Consider the following 23,962-nt stretch of genomic DNA (forward strand, 5'->3'; position numbering starts at 1 on the left):
CTTTTCACCCCCATGAACCTCCATTCGTCCGGTTATAAGGGGAAATTAACCAGTCTTTTCCACAATGCCAAGCCAGCAGAGCTATCATACGCATTGCAATAACGTCTATAATAACCTGGTTTGTTTTCTGTAGAAGCTCTTCATATTCCACGTTTTTTTCTTTTTGGTACATTCAGGGCAATAATTCCCTCAAGATACCCATGCTTCCTTGAAATATCGCGAGGGTGTTGGAAAAGATCATAATGTTCAAAATTAAAGAATTTCTTGATGTTCATGCCGTCATTCCTCTTAGTCAGCGGGGGTTTCGTGCTCAATTTAGCACCCATACCCAACTGTTTGAGCTTATTGACAGCCGAAATGCTATGGAAGGTTGCCATCCACGGAGTTCATGTATTTTTTTGATAATGGAATTTCACCATGCACAAGACAGATAGGCACAAAAATAATGGTTTTGAACTAGTTCCATTCATCACAAAGAGTTTCTAATAGTTGTCTATCAATAGGATAATGTAGAAATACATCTGATTGAGCAATTTTGTCTTCAATGGCACTATTATTGAGTTTCCTTCCAAAGTTATGATCAATTCAAAATGCCTTCACGAAGGAATCCCTCGAAAGTTGAAAGTGGCGTGGACGTAGGCTTTAGAGCAATTTTAAGCCCTTATTGTTTGTAGCATCAACTTTATTCCCTGACACTAGGGAAACCAGTCAAATTTGTCAGGGATGGAGGATTGAACTTTAGGGCCAAACGGGAAAACAAAACTGTCAATTGCGAATGAAATTTGGCATCATTTGGACATCATTTTATTTAGATAGATAATGGAGGTAAAGATATTGAGCAGGTCTCATCTATGAAAGATTTAGGTGTGGTCCTCCAAAATAATGGAAAGTTCGAAGAGCGAAAGGTATCTGATACTGTACGTCTTCAAAAGTATCCATGAGCTTTGTCTCAACCCAGGATTTTGGGTCAATTCTGGTGACCGTAGAGGCTTAATGTGCGTTTTGAGAGCACCTTCAAGCCCTCAAGAATCCAGGCTAGTTCGAACAATGAAGTCCAACTCTCTTCTTTCTCGGGCTCCTTCATTGTTTAATTTGCTTCCCTCTAATGTTTGTTGGGAATACGTAGGCCTTGTTGATCCGGTAGTATCTTTCAAGTCAGACTTGGACAAATTTTTAGATAGCATTCCAGATCAACCCTACATTCAAGGACTAGCTCGGTCTGCCAACTCAAATTCGTTGGTAGGCCAACTTTCATATAAAGATTGAAAGGTAATAAATAGACGAATTATAACCTTTCATTCTAATAGTAGAAGTGAACAATGAAGAAGCCCTTTGATCCGTTGACACGGAGGGCCAAAGCAAGATCACCAACAAGTTTTCACCCAGCGCCCCTAGCTCTAGTATTTCGTTGATTCTCTGATGATAAAAGTCCGATTTGCAAAAGTTGAATTCACAATAAAAGCTGGCAACAGAAAAACATGTTCTTCTTCATCACTAGCTGTGGAAAAAAACGAGAAAAAATTGCCAAAAAGGTTAGTAAAAAATAGTACGGTATGCCAAAAATTGTAGTCAATTATATTTGTTGACTTCCTTATTGTTATGAGGATCGGAATCCCCAACAGCTTACAATGAAAAAATAAATACCTTGTTTACACTTATCTTTGTACACAATACAACGTGAGCTATTTACATCTGCCACCACTTTGAAGCGTCATACCATAGAAGAAGTAACATAAAAGAGTTTAAAAAATCGAGTTTGTTGTGGTTTTTTACTGCAGCTGAATCATCGGTAACCAGTGGACAGTGCAACTCTAGCTGATGGAAAGCAGCGCCTCTACAATCAGAAACTATTTATACCCTAGTTGCCGGTCAGCTGACATTCATTCGCTCCGAAAACTAGTCCGCTTGGCTAGCTCTCATCGCACTATCTAGGAGTTGCTTCCGCTTTGGTCATACCTCGTGTAATCCTGGTTGGTAATAGGTAAAATGGTAATTTTAGAGAAGTAAGCTATACTGCTTGTAGGTTTAGATAGAAAAAATTGCTACTCCAGCTCCATTCTTCTTCACAGAATTCTGGAAGAACATACACCAGTCTCAATTCAATGCCACGGTAAAAGAAAGACAACTCTAAGATTTCTGACCTTATAAAAAAATACCCCTCAGGATAACTACGAGCATTAGATAAGCTTTGATTGACTTTGCAATTTGATCATGACTATGGGAGAGGGCTGCCAAAATGTCTGAAAGGTCCCGAAAAAAACTACGATTGACAGTTTTGTTTTCCCGTTTGGCCTTAAAGCTCAAAGTAAGTTCAACGTAAGAAAAGACAGATATAATAGGCCTTTTTTAAAAGCATCTGAAAACTGAGAAAGCACTGCATTGAATTTTCTAGCAATTCAATTTCATTCAATTATATTCATGAAACATTCTAAACCATGGAGGCAGTCAGGCCTCTATCGGTACAAAACCTCACTAGAAGACTTTCGAGCAACGCCTTATCTCCTAATTAATCAACTCTTACTTCCCAATCAAGTACTAGATTAGGAAGCAACGCTACACTCAAACGTCTTCTAGCGAAGTTTCGAAAAGCTTTCCACTCCGGTCCTGACGGACTCCATGTCTAAATCCACATTGACAATGACCTATCAGCCCAACAAGTCATCTTAAGTCAACAATATGACATCTCTAGACACTTGAAAAGGAAATTTCCTTCCATCACACGTGCTCCAGCACTCAAAATAAAACTATTCTTTTTTAAACTCTTTATTGCGAGATCTTTCTCATTGGATCACAGGTTTGCTTTTACAATGATTACAATATATAAAAATATATATTTATTTCGTCCCATTCTTGGTCCTGGGGCCGCCATTCGAGGCGATGATCCACAAAAAGGGGGGGAGGGGAGATCGAACCCATGAACCCGAGCTTAGCTCGGTCTCGCGTTATCCAACTGCGCTAGAACCATCTCCCCATTTATTTAAACTTTATTAAGTTGTACTGTCAAGGTTCTTTTATTGGTTTTGATATTGATAATATTTGAACACATTGAAAGATCGAAGGACCATCAAATGTATCGGTAGGAGGGAGGGTAACAATTCTCTTATTCGATCAACTTAGTTGTCATACAGTCCTGGATTGTGATCTGTGAGCGAAAATTCGAAGGTTCTGTCACCAAATTTAAAACCTTTGCGTTATAGTTATGACTTTCCCTATCTTACTCCAATCTTACATTCTAGGACATTCCCGATCTTCTTCTGCTCCTCTTCATGAGCGAGCGAAATATTTTACAATTATCATAAACATTTAGTGTACTGAAAGCATACTCCTGACAGGGATTAGAAAAAGGCCACACAATAAAAGTGATGGGTAAAGTAAAAATCTTGAAATTATGGCAAATACCTAAGTTGATATTTGAACATTATTGCCGTTCTACCGATTCTGCCACATCTTTCTTGAGGACGTTGATGATTACATTAAACGAGCTTTGAAGAAAGAATGAGTACGTTCGAAAAATAGCACTCACTAACTTGAGCTGACTGACAGCTTTGTGTATGGCGAGCTCCGTGTTGCCAGATTTGATATAACTGGCCTCCCGCATTTATGAAGGATCTTCAGTAATCTGAGCTATGAGGTATGAGAAAAAAGAAGTTGAGCAAAAAATTAACCAGGTACGAAAAACAAATTTGGTTTTGGTTTGATTATTGGGTTTAATTGTGTGACATACACCACTTGGCATTTTTTCCGATATTGGCTCGTTGGTAAAGCTGACAAGTATCTCGGAACTTATTGGCCATTGGCGTTGCTGATTCCAGTTTCCAGAACAACATTCACCCTAACCCCCCTGGTTTGGTTGAATTTGTATCGAATAATACAGAGTCTGATTTGAGTTTGTTAGGTGTAATAGATGAAGATTTTACTTCATGGTTCAGTTTTTACAATTTTAGAATCTACACGGTTAAATGGGTTTGTAATTGGACAAAATTTAACAAACAATTAATGAGCTAATCCAAATCAATCATTATGGCAAAGATGCAAAGAAGGTGCCTAAGATTATAACTACTAGAAGTGACCATATCAGAACTACCTTTCTAAATTTAATCATTATCTTTGGCAGCCGCTGGGAAACAAATTTTTTGGTGTAGGTTTGGCTAGAAATCAGTTTTGGCGTAATTTGATTAGCTTTAGAAAATACTGGTATCTATAGCCGAATATAGAAAGGCAGGTTCTTGCCTGGTAACTGGCTAGAGCTTGTCGATTATAGGTTTCAAAAGTTCGCAAAGGTGCCACCTTTGAAAACATTCGTCTAACATTAGCCTGCTTCTTTAAACAATATTGTTGTTATGTTATTGGGGCGAACTCAAACACTGCCTAGGGTGTATAATGAGTAAATGTCAGATGAGATGGTAGGGTTTGTATATTGAATAAATATGAGTAAAGTATATAGAAGCATTACTTTCATAGCCCACATTTATGATTAAAATGACAATTACATTATATGCATCAATATGGTCAGCATTATTGAAAAGATTTCTCTAAAGGGCAGAAAGAAACAGAAATTTTTTCGAGGGAGCCAATTTTTGTGGTGAATTGCAGTATTTGCAGTACAATTCTAGACTCTAGTTGCATTGTTTGGTGCACTAACTAAGATCAAGTAATAAGTTCTAAGAATCCTTAAACACCTTAAAGAACAATCCTTGTTTTGTATAAAATACTTCCCCCCTTTAACATTTATTTCCAAACAGTCGGTAATACGGTATATAGTAAAGAGAAGAATGAAGGATATTGGTTGTCATGAGACATGTAGATCAAAATTGTGTGCCGCAGTCTCTGTTAATGATGAAAGGAGCTCTTCTTTAGCTAAGCTCTCGATTGTCTTCATAACTTAACTAAAAGCCTGACAACTTGCCATCGATATTGATTTTTCATTGCTTTTATCGTACCATATCATAAACATGGTTCTTAAAAGTGTACAACGTCATCTCTCTCTCACCATTAACTAACAGAAATCACTTTTCTCCCCTTGCCATGAACTAATTTTTTAGGGGGACTATGAAAGACAACTCTGGGCTTGCTTATCCCTTCAAATTAGCGTCACAGAGTTTACAATACAATAAAGTTACATTTCGAGCGCGTGTTTTGGGGTTTGCTTGGTTATATACGTTAGCCACTAAAGCAGACAATAGACAAGGGCGATGCAGTTAAGGTGATCATACTTCACAATATAAACTAGCATATTAGCACTCTTTCATTGAACATACATCTACGCTTCCTGTAATACTTTGAATTGACAGTTAAAAGGGGGGGCTCTTTTAAGGCACAAAAATTGCCTTGACGTAGAGAAGCGTCTCGCGTAGAAGCCTTGTTGGATTTGAAAATTATGCACTTTACAATAGCTTTCCTCATTAATAGTAAAATTCCTAAATCCCTTTAATCGTTTGTTTGGCATAGTAACCCTGAAAGCGCGCCAGATGGAGCTGGCCGTTTTCTCTCTCGCACTCTTTTGAGCTGAAGCAAAATCCTAACTTTCGCTTACTTTTGCCAAGACACAAGGCTAAGCGCTCCGCCGTTTGCGAGATGTCAATGACCCCTTGGTTAACATATTTGGCGAGGGACTTGACTCACATTGTTACTAAATTAGTCCATGAGCCAAAGTTCAATGATAAGCTTTGCTCAGAAATTGCAAAACGACTTAGGATTATGGGGGTTTAATGTTATTTCAATATTATTATCGATTTCATATTCAAGCCTGTTTTGCTTATATAAGTGCTGTGTGTTCTGTTTAGTTTAGAAGTTATTTCGAATTAAATCCGTTGCTTGTCCCTCTCTATGTATGTATGTATTCGCTCGCAGCGAAGAGAGTCAAAGCAATTTTTTTTTGCAAGCCTACAGTTAGGAAGGAGACTAGTAACAGGAAAATTTGCACACACCAATGGGAGGAGAGCAGGAACGAGAAGAGAGAGAGAGAAGGGAAGACAGATAGACAGACGGGAGTACAGCTCGGGCTAGGCATTGCCAATAGTTCATCGTCCTCTTCCAGTCAAGAGCAAAGGATCAGACATAGTGCTAACTTTGAATAACCTTTAAATATCATGGAAGGTAAGACCTTGGACATTTTGCAAGAATATCCTTTATCATTTAGCAACGTATTCATGGTGTTGGACAATCTAGTAGTCGAAGAGAGAAAATACCGAAATTTGCACGAAGTGAGCAAAACTTTTCAATGCTTTCGAGTCTCCTCTCTTCCTGTTCTGCCTGCCCAAGAAGGACGTTGGCAGGAAAGGCAGGAGCGTCCACTCCGTGCGATCTGCTGCCTTAGTTTAAGTTTGCGACGAGACTTGCAAAAACTGTACCCGTCTCATTGGAGGGAGCGGTCATTTAGTTATCTTGCAAAAGGGATACCATTTCGCTCGGTTGGCAACATCCTCTTTATAAAGGAAACTATATTAACTTAAAGTACGATTCAATTTTTTTTCGAATTTTGAAGCTCGACAACGTTCATCATCACGGTTCTCAATTTTGCAGCATATATTTCGCACATGTTTTATCATACATTTTTTCTAGACCCAGACTGTCTGGGCTATCAAGGTCTGCAAAATCACCTTCACCGCCACCTTAGTCTTGAATGAGAGCTGGTTCCGAATTCATGGACCATGGGTTCGAAGGTAAGATGTCGTTTCATTCAAACTTTGAAAAAAATATCGTCCTCTTGCTCGGATGTTCCCATCTATCAATCTGCACCAGATTTGACTATTCACTTTCACCAAACGTGAAAATGATAGTGAATACGTTGAAAGTAGGTTAATCTGAAATCAGCCATCTTTAAAAGTGCCAAAGGAACAAGTTAATCAACGTACTCAACTTTCAGTGCCAGGATAAAAAGAGTATGCTTGCCCAGTTGATGGTTAAGGGCCCTTTCTTGGATTTTCTGAACTTGTGGACAGAATCCAATTCAGCGTTTGCTCTCAAGGCGTTGGTTTTAGATAGCTCTTTGTTCGAAATCACTGAAATCTGTTTATATCATTTAAGTTTCATTAGTTTTGATCAGTTTTGGCTTGCAGATGTTGTACCATCACATTTGTCTTTGCAGGTGTCATATGTTGGGGATCAAAATCAAAATCTCTTGAGGAAGCTAGTGGCCGAGAAAATGCTTTATTCCATCCCCAAATCGATTCAATGGAGGTTCCTTTTTCCGACTTTGAGGAACATTTCAGCCCACGAAGAATCACAAAAGCAACATTTTCTAGGGGATAGATGAAGACTTTCATTGTTTCAAAATTGACAGTCTTTTTCTCTCTCCTAGAAAATTTCAACCGTCTGGAGTATTCAATGAAGGCACTCTTCCAGCCCAATTCGATAGAGTTTCAGTTTGGTGAGTATGCTAAGCATCTATTTTATCCATTCTGTATTTTCAAATGATAACTTGACACCTCCTCTTCCACCACCTTTTCAATTGACATTTTTATCCTTGCTGAGAAAAATATCTTTCTGACCTGCAGATCATGTAAGGATATTCTTTCAACTCCATTCAAGCATAACTTGAACTCAACATAATTCAAGCTACTGACAGCCCACATTTTGTGGTGAAGGCTTTTTCATTCCTTAAGTTTAATCTTTCCTCTATTTATGAATCTAATTTCCCTACATATTCGGTACTGCCAGTCAATGGTATAAAGAGGAATGGAACACCTCCCATTGACATCATGTGTTTGTCTTGTAATTGCTTTATCAATAAAGCCTGAAAACAAAGTTACGCCTAGAGAACAAGACCCGAGTCACGAACCTAAATTTTTTTTAAGGATGTCAAGTTATGTTAAATCTTTCAAACCACCTCCTCATCTCATCTCTTATTTGCATCATATAGCTTGTAAGGCTCGCCCCGCTTCCTCTACAACTTTTAAAATTTCAACAAGCGTTATTAATGTCAACATTTCCTTTCAATGAATCCGTCAAAAGTTGGTATCACTGTCACATGATTTTGTCGGTTCTTTTTAAACTACAATAAGATCCCGATTCCGTAACTATGTTTAAAACCCTTTTACAATGCATCATTTGTAATAGCTCATGAAAGTGCGCGAACACTGGTTTCGCCAGATGATAGCTCGTAACTCTTACATGAAATTTGGACTTGATATTTCAACAGGCTATTCATCGTTCCTCGCATTATGGAAAACAAAGTTTGATTGGGAAACTACTATTGTTTCCAATGGACCCATGGCTAAATCAAAGAGGGCAGACACACCTAAAAAATCAGGTCAAAGTGCTCGCATCTACCCGGTAACTTTACTTCGAAGTGCAGATCCCAATTCAATAATCTTTGTAGTGATACTGCACTGACTTCATTAAATTTAATAACATATTCTACGCTTGCCTTTCTAAAATTCATTCAACGTATGTAGAACCATTTGTGGTTTTCAGTTTTGGTGCCATTCGATTCGCTTATCCACTGACATGATGGAGGAGAAGACCTGATCGAATGTATGAATCCCAGCATAAGCGTTAACCACGTGTGCAGCGACCTTTTTCTTTTCTTGTGCATCCTGTGAGTCCCTCAACCCTTGTTGGCGATACTGCCAAGCACCTTCATGCCGTTTTAGCAGTTCCATTAGGTCCTTGAATATGCCCTTTATGATGGTTTTAGATTGCTACAAATTCCTACAGCGGTCAAGATGACAGTCTGTCAAAAGAATAAAGATATTTATCACAAGACAATGGGCTTTTCTTTATTTTTCATATATAAGAGCCCACAGCGCAAGGTTCCGGTGCTGCCGCCTCCAGCCTCCTTTGAGGGCGAGTGACTATTTTGATTCTATAACTATGATACTTGTCTAAAACTCTCATTTAATGGAATGAAGTAAGAAGAACATGAGTTTTTCAAGTCTTATCAGGTTCGTGGTTTCTCAAAGTAGGTATTGGAAACCACTTGAAATACAGGGCCTCCAAATATTTCTCTAATTTGCTCAGAGTACCACTGACTTGGAACTGTCGAGTGAAGTATTTCTATACGAAGAGCAAAGAGCTCAAAAGTGCAATCCATCCGCTTGGTATAAAAAGATATTTCTCAAAACAGAAAGTAGCTATACTTTTTTTTAATCGAGAACAAAGAGGAATCAGTTCATTGATCTAAATATTTACAGGCTTTCTTTTGGGCGGAAACTTTGTTTTGTAAATGAACGGACAAGTTGATTCGGACATGTTGGAGTATCTAAAACCTGCTTCCTTCGAGGGGTCTGAGATGCAAGGCGAACAAGGCAAGAATGTTCTCCCTAGTGTTTATTCAAAGGTCCACGGTTCGATTAAACACTCCACTTGAAGGTACTGGAGGCAAAACTATTGAGCAGGTTTCGTCCATGAAGGATTTAGGTTAGGTTAGGTTATTTCGATGAGCATATCCAGTTGAAAGTGGGTAAAGCTTTTCAAACATGTGGTTGGATATATCGCACATTTAAGTCCAGCGACAGTATCACGATACTAACTCTGTATAAGTCGATTGTTCAGACGCATTTTGAATATGCCTCGCCCATTTGGGCTCCAATTAGTTCAGCATTGGCTCGAAAAATGGCCAAATTATGTTTCAAGTTTGATAAGGTATATTCTTCCAAGGTATTTTCCAAGGTATTTTTCCAAGGTATTTTCCAATTCCAAGGTATATTCTTGTCTTTGTTAATGACACGACAAGAAAAACCATTTTTCCGTTTTCTTTAAGATTTCTTTAAAAGCTGAAAGTAGCAAAAAAAGTCACTTAAAACTTTCAAGGATGTAAAATTGCCTTTTACTTTATCTAAGTGTCAAAAGCTGTGACACTATTCCATCATGTTCCTAAAATATTTGAACGATACATGTGACTGTTCAGTTTTTAAGTTTGTAACTTTTTGCAATAATTAATTTCCATGTGCTAGCTATGTTTTTATTCAACGTTGATATAATTTTTTCAAAATTCAAGATCAAGCTTGATTAAATTTGTTATTGACAAGTATGACATCCCAATTGTGAAATATTGATATTAAGTAAGTTTTAAGTTATATTGCAAACTATTTCAAAAAAGTGAAATATTTCCATTTATATTTTGGGCATAGAAAGAGCATATTATATATCGTGTCAATTGCTTTAAGATACAACTGGACTGATTGGTAGTCAAATTAGATGCAAATGCAATCTTTGAAAGCATAATATCTCATCGTTTGCGCAATGGATTTGGATAAAATTGTAGTTGGAAACGTAACTAAAGTTCCTCCCAACATGTATTGATTACAATTAAAAAAAGGCTCTTTGTAGGTTTTAAGTGGATTAATATACTAGTCTGAGGCATTTTTCTAGATGGTATTTCACAAAAAATGCGTTCCTTTTGTTTCAACTATAGCAAAAATTGTTACTAGAAGTCTTTGCATTGGCACAAAAACTTTATCAGTGTTGTAGGTACCACCGTGCAATGGTTCCTTCAGGTTGGCCAGATTTAGGGGAAGATTGTTCGATCTGGGAACTTGCAGGAATATAATTTCAAAATTAGCTACATTCTTGCGCCTGTTGTAGCTTGTTTAATTTCCACGTTTCCAATTGTTAAATTGGCAATCTAGCTTCTTGTAGCTCAAACTAAAACTGATGTTTATACGCTACTGGAGTCTGGGGTTTTCGAGAGTTGATCATTGGGTCATCCTGGGTTTCTAAGTACTCTCCCACCACGCGACCTCCAACTGCCAAATAATCCCTGACTTGTGCCATTGGAAACAAAAAAGTGACCCGAAATTTGAGCGCGTGATTTCTTATCGATTAACGATAGAGGTAGTATCACGATGCTAACATTGTACAAGTCGATTGTACAACCCCATCTGAACTATGTCTCGCCTGTTTGGGCTCCAATAAGTTTAGGAGGATTGCAAAAAGTCGAACATGTCCAACGATGCCTCCCTCGAACATTGAGGGAATGAGAAAGCTCTCGTACTTGGAGAGGTTAAAGAAGTTAGGACTGTGCACTATCCAACGCACCGCGTTAGTTATTGTTCTGACAAAAAGTAAGTTTGAACACCCTTGTGGTGTTAAAAGTCAAAGCAGTAGGGAATCAAACCAATAGAAAATGATGTGACAAAAAATCTTGTAAACTTTTCCACTCTGGATTATGAAAGTCATTTTCAAAATATGCCATGTCTCGGGAAGAACTACAAATTGGCGCATATCAAGAAGAACCTAAGAGAACAACCAAAAATGAGGACTCGAAGAAGAAATCCACTACGAAAAACCAGTTGATAGAATGCGAAAATAAGGCTCAGAAGGAAATGAGAGGCAAACCCAAGACCACCCTGCCACACGGTGATTCTCTATTCGCTGTAGGTGTGACAAAATAAATACTACGTGTACCATAGGAATGCCCGATATTCAGCTTTCCAATGGTGTCAATTGCAAAATCGTGCAACATGGTTACACATACACAACTTTTAAATCATCCAAATGAACATACTACATGGATTTTTTTTTTGAATTTTTCTCGTTTAGAGATTAGCTCAAAAAGGTATTCAGGGTTCATTCATAACAACTTAGCAAGTTCGCATATGTAGCTTTCAATATCTTATAAATTATGGGTGGACTGCAAATCACAAAGATGCCTTCATTGAGTAAAGATCCTACAGGCATTTTAAAGTCATCTACTGTGATTTCAAGTAAATGCAACTAGAAGTGCTGAATCACCTGGTTGAACTCTCTTGGCATATTAATTTGAAGGTGTAATGGTCTATAGGGAAATGCTGAGAGCGTCAAAAATGTCGCAAGGCTACCAATTGCAATCATGTTCTTTAAGCTCATTCTTATCAGTTCTCCAATTCACTGGAAAAGAACTGGACCTGCCATATTGCTCAATAAGTTCAATAGGATATGCTCACGGTATCAGTTTGTTTGGTCTTTTGCACCCCTTTGCGCCCAAGCGCCATCTTTCGGATACGTAGTATGTCGAACGTAAAATTGATCCCCCGCTTTTCAAGAATAATTGATCTTGTGGGTCAAAAAGAGCTTCAAATTTTCCATATTTAACCGTTTCTAGCACTATCATTTCGTTTTTTCATATAATGGGCAGCTAATTTCAACACTATCGTAATTGACTCATGCCACAGCCATAACCTTGCCACATCACTACATAACTCAAAAGGGGGCGTTGGCGTGCACAGGGGTAAACAACAAACTCTGTAAGTAAGCTTATCCTATTCCTCATCTCTCTTACCAGTCTTGCCGACAATGCCAAATTGGCCTGGAGTGAGTTTCAATCATGAAGTTATATTTTTGAGTTTGGAAGCATGTTAGGGTCAATAAATACTTTTGCGTGATGACTAAACTCTTTATTTTGCAATATGTGGTAGGAGAACGAAACTTGGCTTCTTGAGCGTCAACCAGGTAGTTATACAACAGTCTGCAGTAACTGCCTGGAAATGTGCCAACCTGCGCAACGGAGGTTAGGGTCCTCTGGATAACATTGCAACACCCATATCCACAATCACCAGGGCTGCATCAGAGGGATTGCTGAGGCCTTTCTCCTCCTCCGCAGCAGCTAGAAATATCACCAAAGTATGGGAATGCTTCCCAGACCTTTAAGATGCCGCCTCACTAAATGAAGCAAAGACAATTGCAAAACAAATTGCTACTGATGTTATATTCAATATTTGGAGATTGACAGTGTCTCATCTATTTTTTTCTAATGTGTGATTAACAATTAACAATGACTGTCAAAACAAAGATTTCGTTGTGTTCATATTAGCTACTTTAGCTAGAGTCCTCCTATTCTATAGTTGAGAAGATCCGAAACATATATCTTTCTACTACTATTACTACTACGATTCTAACTTCGAAAAATAAAAGAAATGTGTCCTAGTCTCAAAGGACGGTTAAATTTTAATCTGACCTCAAACAAGGAAAAATCAAGCCTGAAATGATGTGCACGGAAGCAAATCAGTTTTGCCACAATGTAGCAAGTTTATGATACTTCCAAACGAACATTTGTTAATCTACATTGATCTAATTCAACAAGAATTTCTTACTCAATTCTGTCAAAGAATAAAGTCTATTGCTCAAAATTTCACGATTGAAAGCTACGGTCAAGAAATTATGCGACGGTAAAATGCTACCATGATAATTTTGACAGCCCTGCAGCTACTGCTAGACCACCGTCAGAGTCTCTAAATCTCGCGGGTGTTTGCAGTTTTGCGCTTTTTCCCCAGAGTTTTTCTTGAAAATTTGTCACCAGTTCTTGTTGCTGATTCCTGGACATACTTCACATCTAAAAACCCAGACTTAGAAAAATGGTGTTGTTTTTTTGTAGAAAGCTATTCAAAGGGATATAAACTGTTATACTAATCTGTCGGTGAATGGCGTCTGGAAACGGAAAATGTCCAAAAATTGAATATGTTCCACTATTTTAGATTGAAACTGAGCGTCATTACTTTGCCTAATTAACACTTTATGAACGAAGGATTATCACCCTGCACGAAATAGTCACACTTTTTTATAACAATTTTCATTGACAAAGAAATGATGAGTACGAAAGTTGAAGCTGACCCTGATCCTTACGTTGGTGACGCAATAAAGAATTCTTCTTATGGTACTTTTACTTTCCAAAAGTGTAAGATAGGCCTACATGGGTCTATTTTCATTCAAAATCAACATCTCAGTTGTTTGGTAAGCTGGCCAAACTTTCTATTTATTGTTATATGCACATTTCTTCCAACATATTGGTGTAGCCATCCAAGTGATTCTAATTCTAATTTAGCTGATATGATCCAAAACGTCCATGTGACACTTACTGTAGAAATCTAGGTATATAATCATCATGTTCTTGGGATAGGGTTGACCATCCTGCTCTGGATAAACACCTACCAAAACATAAGTCTGGCTACAAAGAGGATCATTGGCCATTGATTGCAGAAAAAATCGGAGAACTGGACCTCGACTCAATTCTAAAACAAGAACGTACATGCAACCAAAGAAAGATTAACCTTAGTTTTTCAGGAAGTTTGTTCCATTCTGGCTTTCCCTGAAAGTGTCCTCAAAGGAGGAACCCAGCAAAAGATTTTACAGTTTAGGAAGAATCTGTTAAAAAAGACTTGCAAACTAACGGAAAAGATCCAATTCAACGGTAGCATCATTTTATGGCTATTTTTGTCACACCTAAAGGTCTCTCTGCCTTAACCGAGACTTCGTTGGTTGACTCCTTCCGTTCTGAACGCTGAATCGTTGTGACCGGAGAAGGCCCTCAAACCTCATTTATCCGCATGATAGGCTCTCCCTTTACAGCAAAGACAACTACAGGGTAACGCACAAGTCTTTGGATGGCAAATTTTACGTCTCTAGCAAAGATGTTTAAATCTTAGCGCCAATTATTGTACTATCCATTGGCTACCCATGTTTGTCGACTTTTTGTCTCCAAACATAAGTCATGCAATTTCTCTCATTGCCATGAGATGGTTATTTGCAAAACCATTGCTTCACTTCATTGTGGGGGCCAAAGTCATGGCCAAAATCAAGACATCTAGATGGCCAAAAGGACAATTGCCTATATAATAATAAAATATAAAGTGATTGGCCAAGTCACTGACAAGCCACATAGTGGAAAGCCACGGTCATATATCCATGGCGATGTGAAACTTATTGTATGTGATATAAAGTGCTTACACCTTACATACCTTTGTCGTTTTCTACGTAACCCCCATTATTCTCGACAAACAAATTTGAGGATGCTCTGAAGCATCTCAGTCTCAAAATGGCCCAGAATACATACTACTGGCAACCCCCCTGTGGAAGCTATAATTCCCCTAACTCTGTTGTGACGTGGCACAAATCTCAGGAAGGACGACCTTGGATACTAAGGAGCCTCTACCACCTCATCAAACTCTTATGGGATCCTTCAAGTAGCAGCTGACTGATGAGTCATTATCACTTTTTGGGAGGTCACTGGCCTGCTTTTCAAAAAAGTAAAGGCAATAACAAACCAAAATACAACTCATAAAATTTGTAAAAAATCGTTTCCTATAGCTTTGAAAGCACATTTGTAAAATAGAAAACTTGAGATGAACAAAAATGAGTTCAAAAACAGCTTTTTCAGGCTTTAAAGTATTTTTTTATGTATGATAATAAGTGAAAATGTGGCATTTTATGAGAATGCAATCTTAGATGAACAGTTTCTTTCAAGGATAAATGACTTGGAATTGTAATCTAATCCCTTGACACGAGCCATTAAGTCCCCAAAGTTCAAGTGACCTTCCAAAAAAACGGTCTTGGCGTCATCTTCTTTTCCTGCCTCAATGTCTCAATACCTTGTTTGAGGATTTCCAATACCAATCCAGTTTTACCCAATACGTTGGAGATAAAACAACTGAGAAAAAATTACCAGACCTTATTTTGGCAGGCAATTCTGATGTCATTGGGCAACTGATAGCCGTGGGCTCTCCTGTATCTGATGACAAGTTACTAAATATTGTCGCCATCTACCCAACCAATACCCCTCACTCGGATCCCCAAGTTGAAACAAAGGTGGGTAAGTCATCCTTCTTCTTTAAGGAGACAGGCTGGCTAAATGTTCGCTCTGCCCTCTGAGATGCTGAACTAGTCATGGACATAGAATAACATAACTAGAATGCTTAAGTTCAACAGGAGCTGTACCGCATGAGCATGTTTTCAGGTCAGCTGACGTTGGTGGAAAAGGGACAAAGATATTTCGTGACATCTCGCTTCAGACAAGTTGAATCATTCTCATGAAACGTTTGTTATTCCTCTTTAATCTTAATTTCTTTTGAATCTTACAAATATACAGGTAGAAAGAGTGGTAGAATAATAATAAAAATGCTTTTTGGGGCATAATACACATAACATGTCAAAAAAAGATTTGGACATTACTAGAGCAAATCATGTACTTTATTGACTGCCCTTGTTTAGCAATGCATCTCGAAAATCTCGAAAGTGAAACAAAATGTATCCGAAATTGCAATGCAATGATGAGGCATTCGGAATTTCCTTTCAATCTCCCAACAATGTGCTTGAATGTGGGCGACTTGATTGCGCCTATACGTGAACAAGGTAATTCCGACACCTCTGGAGGTCAGCCTGAACCCAGGCGTTTCAGTTAAGTGTTTCCACCACATGGATGAAAACTTTAACTTGAGCCCCATTTTAACCTCTTCAAAATTTCGTTCTTAAAAATGTGGTCGGACAACTTACTCAAACCCGTTTTATGAAGCATGCTGGATGTGATCAATTGCTTGACAAGGAGTCTTATTAGGGATTTCTACTCTGAATTTGGACGAGCCGTCAACGATTCAAATTTGCACCATAGTTGTCCTAAGTACCAAGGACTACGAATGAAACATTTTTTCCACCAGCGACAGCTGAGACGAAAACATGCAATTGCAGCACCCTTGATCGATCTATGTATGAAGTTGTCTATGGTCATGGAGTACGGCAGTAGTAGAGAGAAAAGCTCTCTGAAACCTCGCTAGAAGACGTTTCAGTATTGCGTTACCTCCTAATCAAGTGCCTGAACATGAAGATGTAATTCATTGAGCACTCTCTCAGGGGGAATGCATCGGATCAGGAGGTAACGCATAGCTCTACCAAATCTCGCTAGAAGACGTTCGATCTTCGACCGAGCTTTCCACTCCACTACTGACGTACTCCAAGAACTAGTCCATGGAGTACTCTATGACTAGTCCCTCTATTGGAGAGGAACTCCCATATGTCCCTCGATGACACAAATCTCAAACTCACCTGATGCCTGTGTGCAAGTGTGCCCTAGTCTTGGTCTGAGTAAGATCAAGACACGAGAGGAATTGATCTATATTCTCCCACACCTAAGAATCTCTTTCGAAAGAGATGCCGATCGAAGTCCAGCCTCAAAATGATTGGCACCAGGGCCCTGCATTTAACAGAGTATGACAGTGAATTTAGCGCACCTTAGCGGTTGAATTTTGAACTTTCAATTCCGTTCCAAAGTGATCATATGCGTTCCAGATCCAAACCAAACATATTTTAAAAAAATATGTGGTTCTATGAGTTATATATGGCTTTGGTTACCATTCAGGCACCTTTAAACGGACTTTGAACGTTTAAATATCACTTCAAAAGCCACTTTCTACATTTTCTGTAAAATGCATCATTTGAATCCGGTTTTGTTGCGATTGCAGTTACTGTTGTCTGAAGAGTAACTTAAGCCTTATAACTAGGGATAGGAAAAACATTTTGTTTTGCCTTTGAGAGTAAATTCCAGACGTTTTTCAAAACTAGTTTGTCTTGCAGTAGCGACTCTTTATCTCAAGTCTCATAGCGTTGCTGCTCAGTGTTGTACTGTTTTGAATGCTAATAATTGTCTGAGCACTAGTCTACCTAACAAGACGAGTATCTGTGGCAAACAAATTTGGTAAACGTCTGGAATTTACATTCAACGCCAAAGCAAAAGTTTTTTCCTGTCTCTACTCATAACTAACCCTTAAGGCACAAACATTTACAAAGGTGTGTTAGGTTTGGATCTGGGGCCCATGTAAACTCATTGCTATGGAACGGAATCGAAGTTTCAAAATTAAACCACAATGGCGCACTAACCTCAATGTCGTACTCTAATACAGGGTACTAATTGGCACGAGGTTTACCTGTACTTCCAAATGCTTGCCTGAACTTGATGAGTAGATCCATTTAATGCTTGTAGAAGAACATGAACGGAAATCAGCTATTTTGGGTCAACCGAGGTCCGACCCAAAGGCTTGATATGCTTATGCTAACCTCAACCGATCGTTCACTCCCAGAGTTGGCTCACTCAATGTAAATAGTGTCATTGTATATGATGAACTGAGCACAGCCATTAGCCATGGAGTCCGCCAGGACTGGAGAGAAAAGCTTTTTTAAAACCTCAATATATGACGTTTCAGCGTTGCGTTACCTCCTAATCAAGTGCTTGAACGTGATGATAAAATTTAAACAACCCCACTCTCTCAATGGAAGGCTTTGAACACTTTAAGGATGAGTTTTTCACTTTGAAATATGTTTAGACACAATGCTTAAGCTCATATGCTTTAGTCATGTCTGTTTGTTTGTCTTGTTTGTTACAAAGTCAGATGCTAGCTCTCTCGCTTGGCCTGCCATCTGATTTTGGGTGTCCCCATTGACGGATATTCTCGCTTTGTTGCCACAGCCCAACATTAATTATTATCTCACCCTCGGGAATGACTGCAAGTTCGCCCATTTAAGGTGTTAAAGCAACAACTTATGTTGTAATTAAATACCGCAAAGATGTTTGGACTTGGCAAGCCTGGGATCGAACCAGGATTCGCAAATTGGAATGCAGATGCTCTACCAATACGGTACCCCAGCAAGCCTCAATGTCATGTCTGTTATCGTAATACTTTTTTCCTTGCTTAGCTTTTCAAACATTTCTTAAAATTGACGTTCACCTTTGTGGTCGTTTGTATGTTTTTTTCTTTCTAGTTTCTTTACCTCCTATTATGTAGCTTTTCTACTCTTCCTTATTTAAAGTGTCATTTCTGTAACATATAACCTTTACTTCTTATACAACAATTGGTATGTTTGAGGGGTCCTCTTCAATAAAAAAAAAGTTAAATGGTCCGTCAACCGGAGGGTTTTTCCTGGCCCGTTAAAGATGGGCTACATCACTCCAGTCTTCAAAGTACAGTAAAAATCGGATATTAGACCATCGGATATAAGAGCAGAATTTTGAATCCCCGAATCAAATTATATAGTAAAGTATAGTAAAGTAGCATCGGATATAAGAGCACAAAATTTTGGGCCACATCGGATATAAGAGCAGAATTGAAGGCGGTAAAATATTTCTTTTTATTTCCCGCTCTCCACAATGAAGTTTTCGATGGAAACTGGTTAAGCCATTTTACAAATGCAAGTTTTCAACCACTTTCTCATAAAAACAAAGAGTCATACATAATGGCTTCTGCCAAGAGAACCACTTTTTCCATCAAGGAGAAGCAAAAGCTCCTTGCCAATTTTGACAAGCTGTCCCAGATAAGCCTGACCAAAGCTGCCACAAAGTTAGGAGTCAAACGTGCTTCCTTCGGAAAACTCTTGTTTTTTTTTTCAAACTTCATAGCCAGTATGTAATTATGTGACAAATTAACTACGTATTTGGTGCATAAACATACAGCCAACACACTACCCTCCTTGCATTTTGTTACATTTTTCTCGATGTTTTTTGTCATCAGTTTTGCCTCTGGAGCCGCGGAACTGGAGCATCGGGTATCAAATTCTACCGGATCAACAAGGCCTACGTATTCCCTACGAACATTAGGGGGAATCAAATTAAACAATGAAGGAGCCCGAAAAAGAAGAGATGTGGAGTTCATTGTTCGAACTAGCCTGGATTCTCGAGGGCTCGAAGGTGCTCTCAAAACGCACATTAAGCCTCTACGGTCACTAGAATTGACCCTAAATCCTGGGTTGGGACAAAGCTCATGGAACTTTTGAAGACGTACAGTATCAGGTACCTTTGTACCTTCTCTGAACACTGTACAGTCCCAACTTTTTTAGCCTCTTCCAGTACGAGAGCTCTCTTAATCCTGTGATGTTCCTAGTGAAACATATTTGGACTTGCTCGACCTTTTGCAAACCTGCTGAACTCATTGGAGCCCAAATGGGTGAAGCATATTCAAGATGTGGCTGGACAATCGACTTGTAGGTACAGAGTTAGCATTGTGATGCTATCTCTGGACTTAAACGTGCGATATATCCAACCACACAATTTGAAAAGCCTTACCCACCTTCAACTGTATATGCTCATCGAACTTTCCATTATTTTGGAGGACTACACCTAGATCTTTCGTAGATGAGACCTGCTCAATATCTTTAACTCCATTATCTTACCGAGTGGAGTATTTAAAGGAGTTGACCCAAATGTCATTGAGCGGAATTTCATTCCGTTCAGGGCCATATTACTCTCAGTTACCCAAGAGCAGATTCGATCTAAGTCCTTTGCAAGGCTACTGGAATCTTGCCCATTCGTACCAGAAACTATCGTCAGCATAAGAAGAGAGACTGGCAGTACTACTAAGCTTTTGAAGCGGGGCAACGAATATTATAAACAGGAGGGGCCCTAAGATCGAACCCTGGGAAACACCTGACTTGGCATCATGTATGTCACTAAGGGATCCCTCAACCTTAACCAATTGCTTCCTAACAGAAATGAAATTTTTCAACCAATTGAGAACCTTGCCTTGGATCCCAATGTCATGAAGTCTATTCAACAAAAGGCCATGATCTACCTTGTCAAAGGCCTTGGCAAAATCAAGGTAGACAACATCAACTGATTCATGGCTCTCTAGTCCCTCAATAACCTGCTCAATATGATCAATCAGTCGGGTAACCGTGCTAAAATGTGCTCGGAACCCGTGCTGGCTAGAAGGAAAGACTTCATGAATATCAAGAAATTCAACAAGTTTGATTTCATGATCTTCTCAAACACCTTCACAACATTCGAAGTGAGAGAAATCGGTCTATAGTTACTGGGGAGTGACTTATCTCCCCCTTTGAAAATTGGAACAACATGAGCTAACTTTAGTGAAGATGGAAACTTGCCCTGATCCAAGATGCAACGCATGAAGTACGGGAAAACAGGAGCAAGAACCAGTGAGCATCTCATCAGAAACTGAGATGCCACTCCATCAGGACCAGGAGAGCTCGAAAGCCTCAAGTCCATGATGGCCTCTAATGCATCTTGATCTGTGACTTTAAGATCATCTAAACGCTCAACTTGACTGACCTTGTCAATCTCAACACTCATCTTCTGAGCAATGAGCTGTTGCTTCTGAACTCAGTGGGGTTGAAAACACACTGGAGAACTGATCTCCAAGCAGGTTAGCCATAGTCTCTACATTGCTAATGGCTGCCCCATCAACCTCAAAAGGCCCAACAGAGTGTTTCATCTCTCTCTTAGAGTTCGCATAAGAGAGAAAAGCCTTCGGATTCGACCTGACCTCCTGAAACACCTGACTCTCAGTTTGTAACTGGTCATATTCGATTGAGGCCTTAATCTTACCCTGACCTACGTCCAACTTTATTTGGAGACTAGCCACAATCACTGGATTCGAAGTGCCCTTCAGCCTTTTTGCTAGTTTTCAACTCTTTTTGAACAAAGTCTTCCTATATTTTGGAATTTTTGTCCTTGTACCACCTTTCGGAACACATTCAGATATTGCTAGAGTGGAGCGAACTTCCTTAAAAACTGAAACTAATTTATCAATGGCTGCATCTATGGACGATTCCTGTTTCAGAATTGAAACCAGGTCAAGTTCTTCTAATCTTTCTATAATCAACGGCCAATGTTCATCTTTGAACTTCAACCTAACCAGACCGACCTTTCTGGCCGGTTTTACTCTAGAGCACGCCAGATTTTGAGTAATGGTCGACCCTATCTCAAGAACATGATGATCTGGCAGATTACAAGGTGTCACATGGACATACTGGATCAGATCAGGGTCATTGGAAAAGACCAAGTCGAGAACGTTATTCTCTCTAGTGGCTACACGAACCTGCTGGGAGAAATTGCGCAAGATCGCAAATTCCTCCAGCTTTTCGAACGACTGAGATGTCGATTTCGAAATGGGAATAAACCATCAGGACTAACCTCCCACTCTACAACGCTAGCTGTAAAATTAAAGTCCCCTACAAAGAAAAATTTCGTGCAGACTGCCTTATCCAACTCATTTCCAGTGAATTGGAGAGCTGACAAGAACGAGCTTACTGAACAAGGGGGGTCTATACATTGTTACAATAGACAGATCTAGCCTTCGGATATGACAAACTAAGACCTCTACTTCTCTATGCGACATTTGTACATGACTAATGTGCAAATCATTCCTAAAATATAGGCATACACCCCCATGTGGGAATACGGGATTATCAGGGCGTTTCCTATCACAACGAACTAAGTTTAATCCAACTATGGTTAGTTCTTCATCTAAGACCCTTGGCCGAAGCCAGGTTTCTGTTATAGAGATGAATGAAATCTCTCTCTCAACGGCTAGTTCTTCTGAGATCTTAACTTTTGTGCTGTCTTTTTTAGAAATCAGACAATGCACGTTCAAATATAGCCCCTTCACGGGCCTCTCTTTTGACGGACCAAGTTCACAAGATCTTGGACCATCCTCTCCAACCGTAAAAAAATCCCTCTTATCAACAAAACTACCTTCTACTGGAGGCAAATCATAAGCTAATGGGGATGGTTGGGTTTGGGAAATGGGTTGGGCAGCTACATTTGAATAGGAACGTATTTTGGGAATAGGGGCGGGGCAAGGAATATTAGGGAGGAGAGTGCTTATAGGAATAGGGGCGGATTGGGTATTTGAAGGAAGAGGAGGGAATTGGGAGAGAGGGTGGGGGGTAGGAGGAGAGGGAGGGAGGAAGTTAAATGGGTTAAGGAAGGGGGTTGGGGCGGGATTAGGTTTAGGAATAGGGTCAGCTCTAAAACTACGAAACTGAGCTATCCTATTTCTCGGCTTTCTTTGCGTCCCTTCAACATGGACGGAGGTACACCGTACATTAAAGCACGTCTTAAGTCTAATGGACTGACGGCACATGTACGGGTGAAAAAAAGGACAATCTACCTTTGAGCATCTCTTCTTCCAATTGTACTTCTCAAGGCCGAACTTGAGAAGTTTTTGACACCATTTAGCGTGGTCAAACTGACAGACTTTTCCTTCGTCAGGACAAGGCTACTTCCGGTAAACAGGACAGACTATTTTCTCCCAAACTATCTTATTTTGCTCTATTTCAACTTCTACATTGGCCAAATCAGTCGACTTCTCAACTACTGGGTGAGCCTGTTCTTCAAGCAGCACACTGGTTTCATTGACCCAAGCAACTAAAGCCTCTATAATAAACGTCTTATTGACTAGGGAGGATCCTTCCCTTCTAAGACCAAGTCCAAACATTGTCTAGCCTCTTTGCTGACTTTTCCAAAAATAGCTTCCATCATGAATGCAGAGGAACTATCAAAGAGCAACAAAATCAAGAGACCAAGAAAAAGAAGAAAACTAAAAGGCTACGCAATCTTGTCCTGAGATACAGGACAGCAAGGAATAAACTACTTCACATCAAACTAAACATACAAATCTTAGATGGAGATAGTAAACAAGAAGTAAGGGACAGATAAAAGCAAGAAATCAAAAACATATGTAAACTACGGGAAAAAACACCGAAACACCGAAATAAACTCAACAAACTGGTCTAACACAAAATGAATACACTAATGAACAATAAAATCTAACTCTAAAGGACCAATACAATCAAACTAAAGAACTACACATAACGATTTGCAACTAGAAATACTACACTACAAATCAGAGAGAAACTGCTAAAGCTAAAGCTAAACCTAAATGAGCAATAAACGTATTAGGTTTTACAGTAATTACGTCTTACCAAAGAGCCGTGAAAAAACAAACCTAATTAAGTGAATGAATGCCAATTCCCATTCAAAACCAGGTCTTACAGTATACATTCTCCACTCGCATGGCTATACCACCATGTTGGGAGAGATTTCCTTCGGTCATGAACTCTTCCCAGAGTTGGAACGATGCAGAGAGGTTTTGAGCAGAAAAAATGTACCTTTTTAACATTCCAACATACTTGTCTTTGCATTAAAAAAAAGTTATTTTTCTGTTGAGCACACGGACATGCCATCAAGTGTCTCAAAACGAGACAGATTTATCTTTCATCAGATTGAAATGCAAAAAGAACGAAGATATGCATGAAATCCACGTTTGAACAACTGCTATTGCTTACCTTGCCAAATGGCATCTGCCGTAGAGCCTCAAGCCACCAACTTTGAGGCCGGCCTGAGCTGGTGGAAAAGTCTATGTTTTTAAGGGCCAGATTGCCGCAAAGACTGCAAATCCATGCCGTAAGTAATCATTGCCCAATGCCATTTTTCAAGGCCGCCGTTCGAAGCGATTTAATCCATTATAGTTTGTTTGAGGTGGGGGGG

At 39.2% G+C, this 23,962-nt stretch overlaps 1 protein-coding gene across 1 annotated transcript in view; it reads right to left on the minus strand.

Annotated features, from left to right (window-relative positions):
- The window catches only part of LOC131878113 (anoctamin-4-like), a 44,373-nt gene that overhangs the window by 2,657 nt on the left and 17,754 nt on the right, over positions 1 to 23,962 (minus strand). The gene's annotated exons all lie outside the window — the stretch shown is intronic.

This window comes from Tigriopus californicus, chromosome 3, assembly GCF_007210705.1.
Source record: "Tigriopus californicus strain San Diego chromosome 3, Tcal_SD_v2.1, whole genome shotgun sequence".
NCBI classification, from domain to species: domain Eukaryota; kingdom Metazoa; phylum Arthropoda; class Copepoda; order Harpacticoida; family Harpacticidae; genus Tigriopus; species Tigriopus californicus.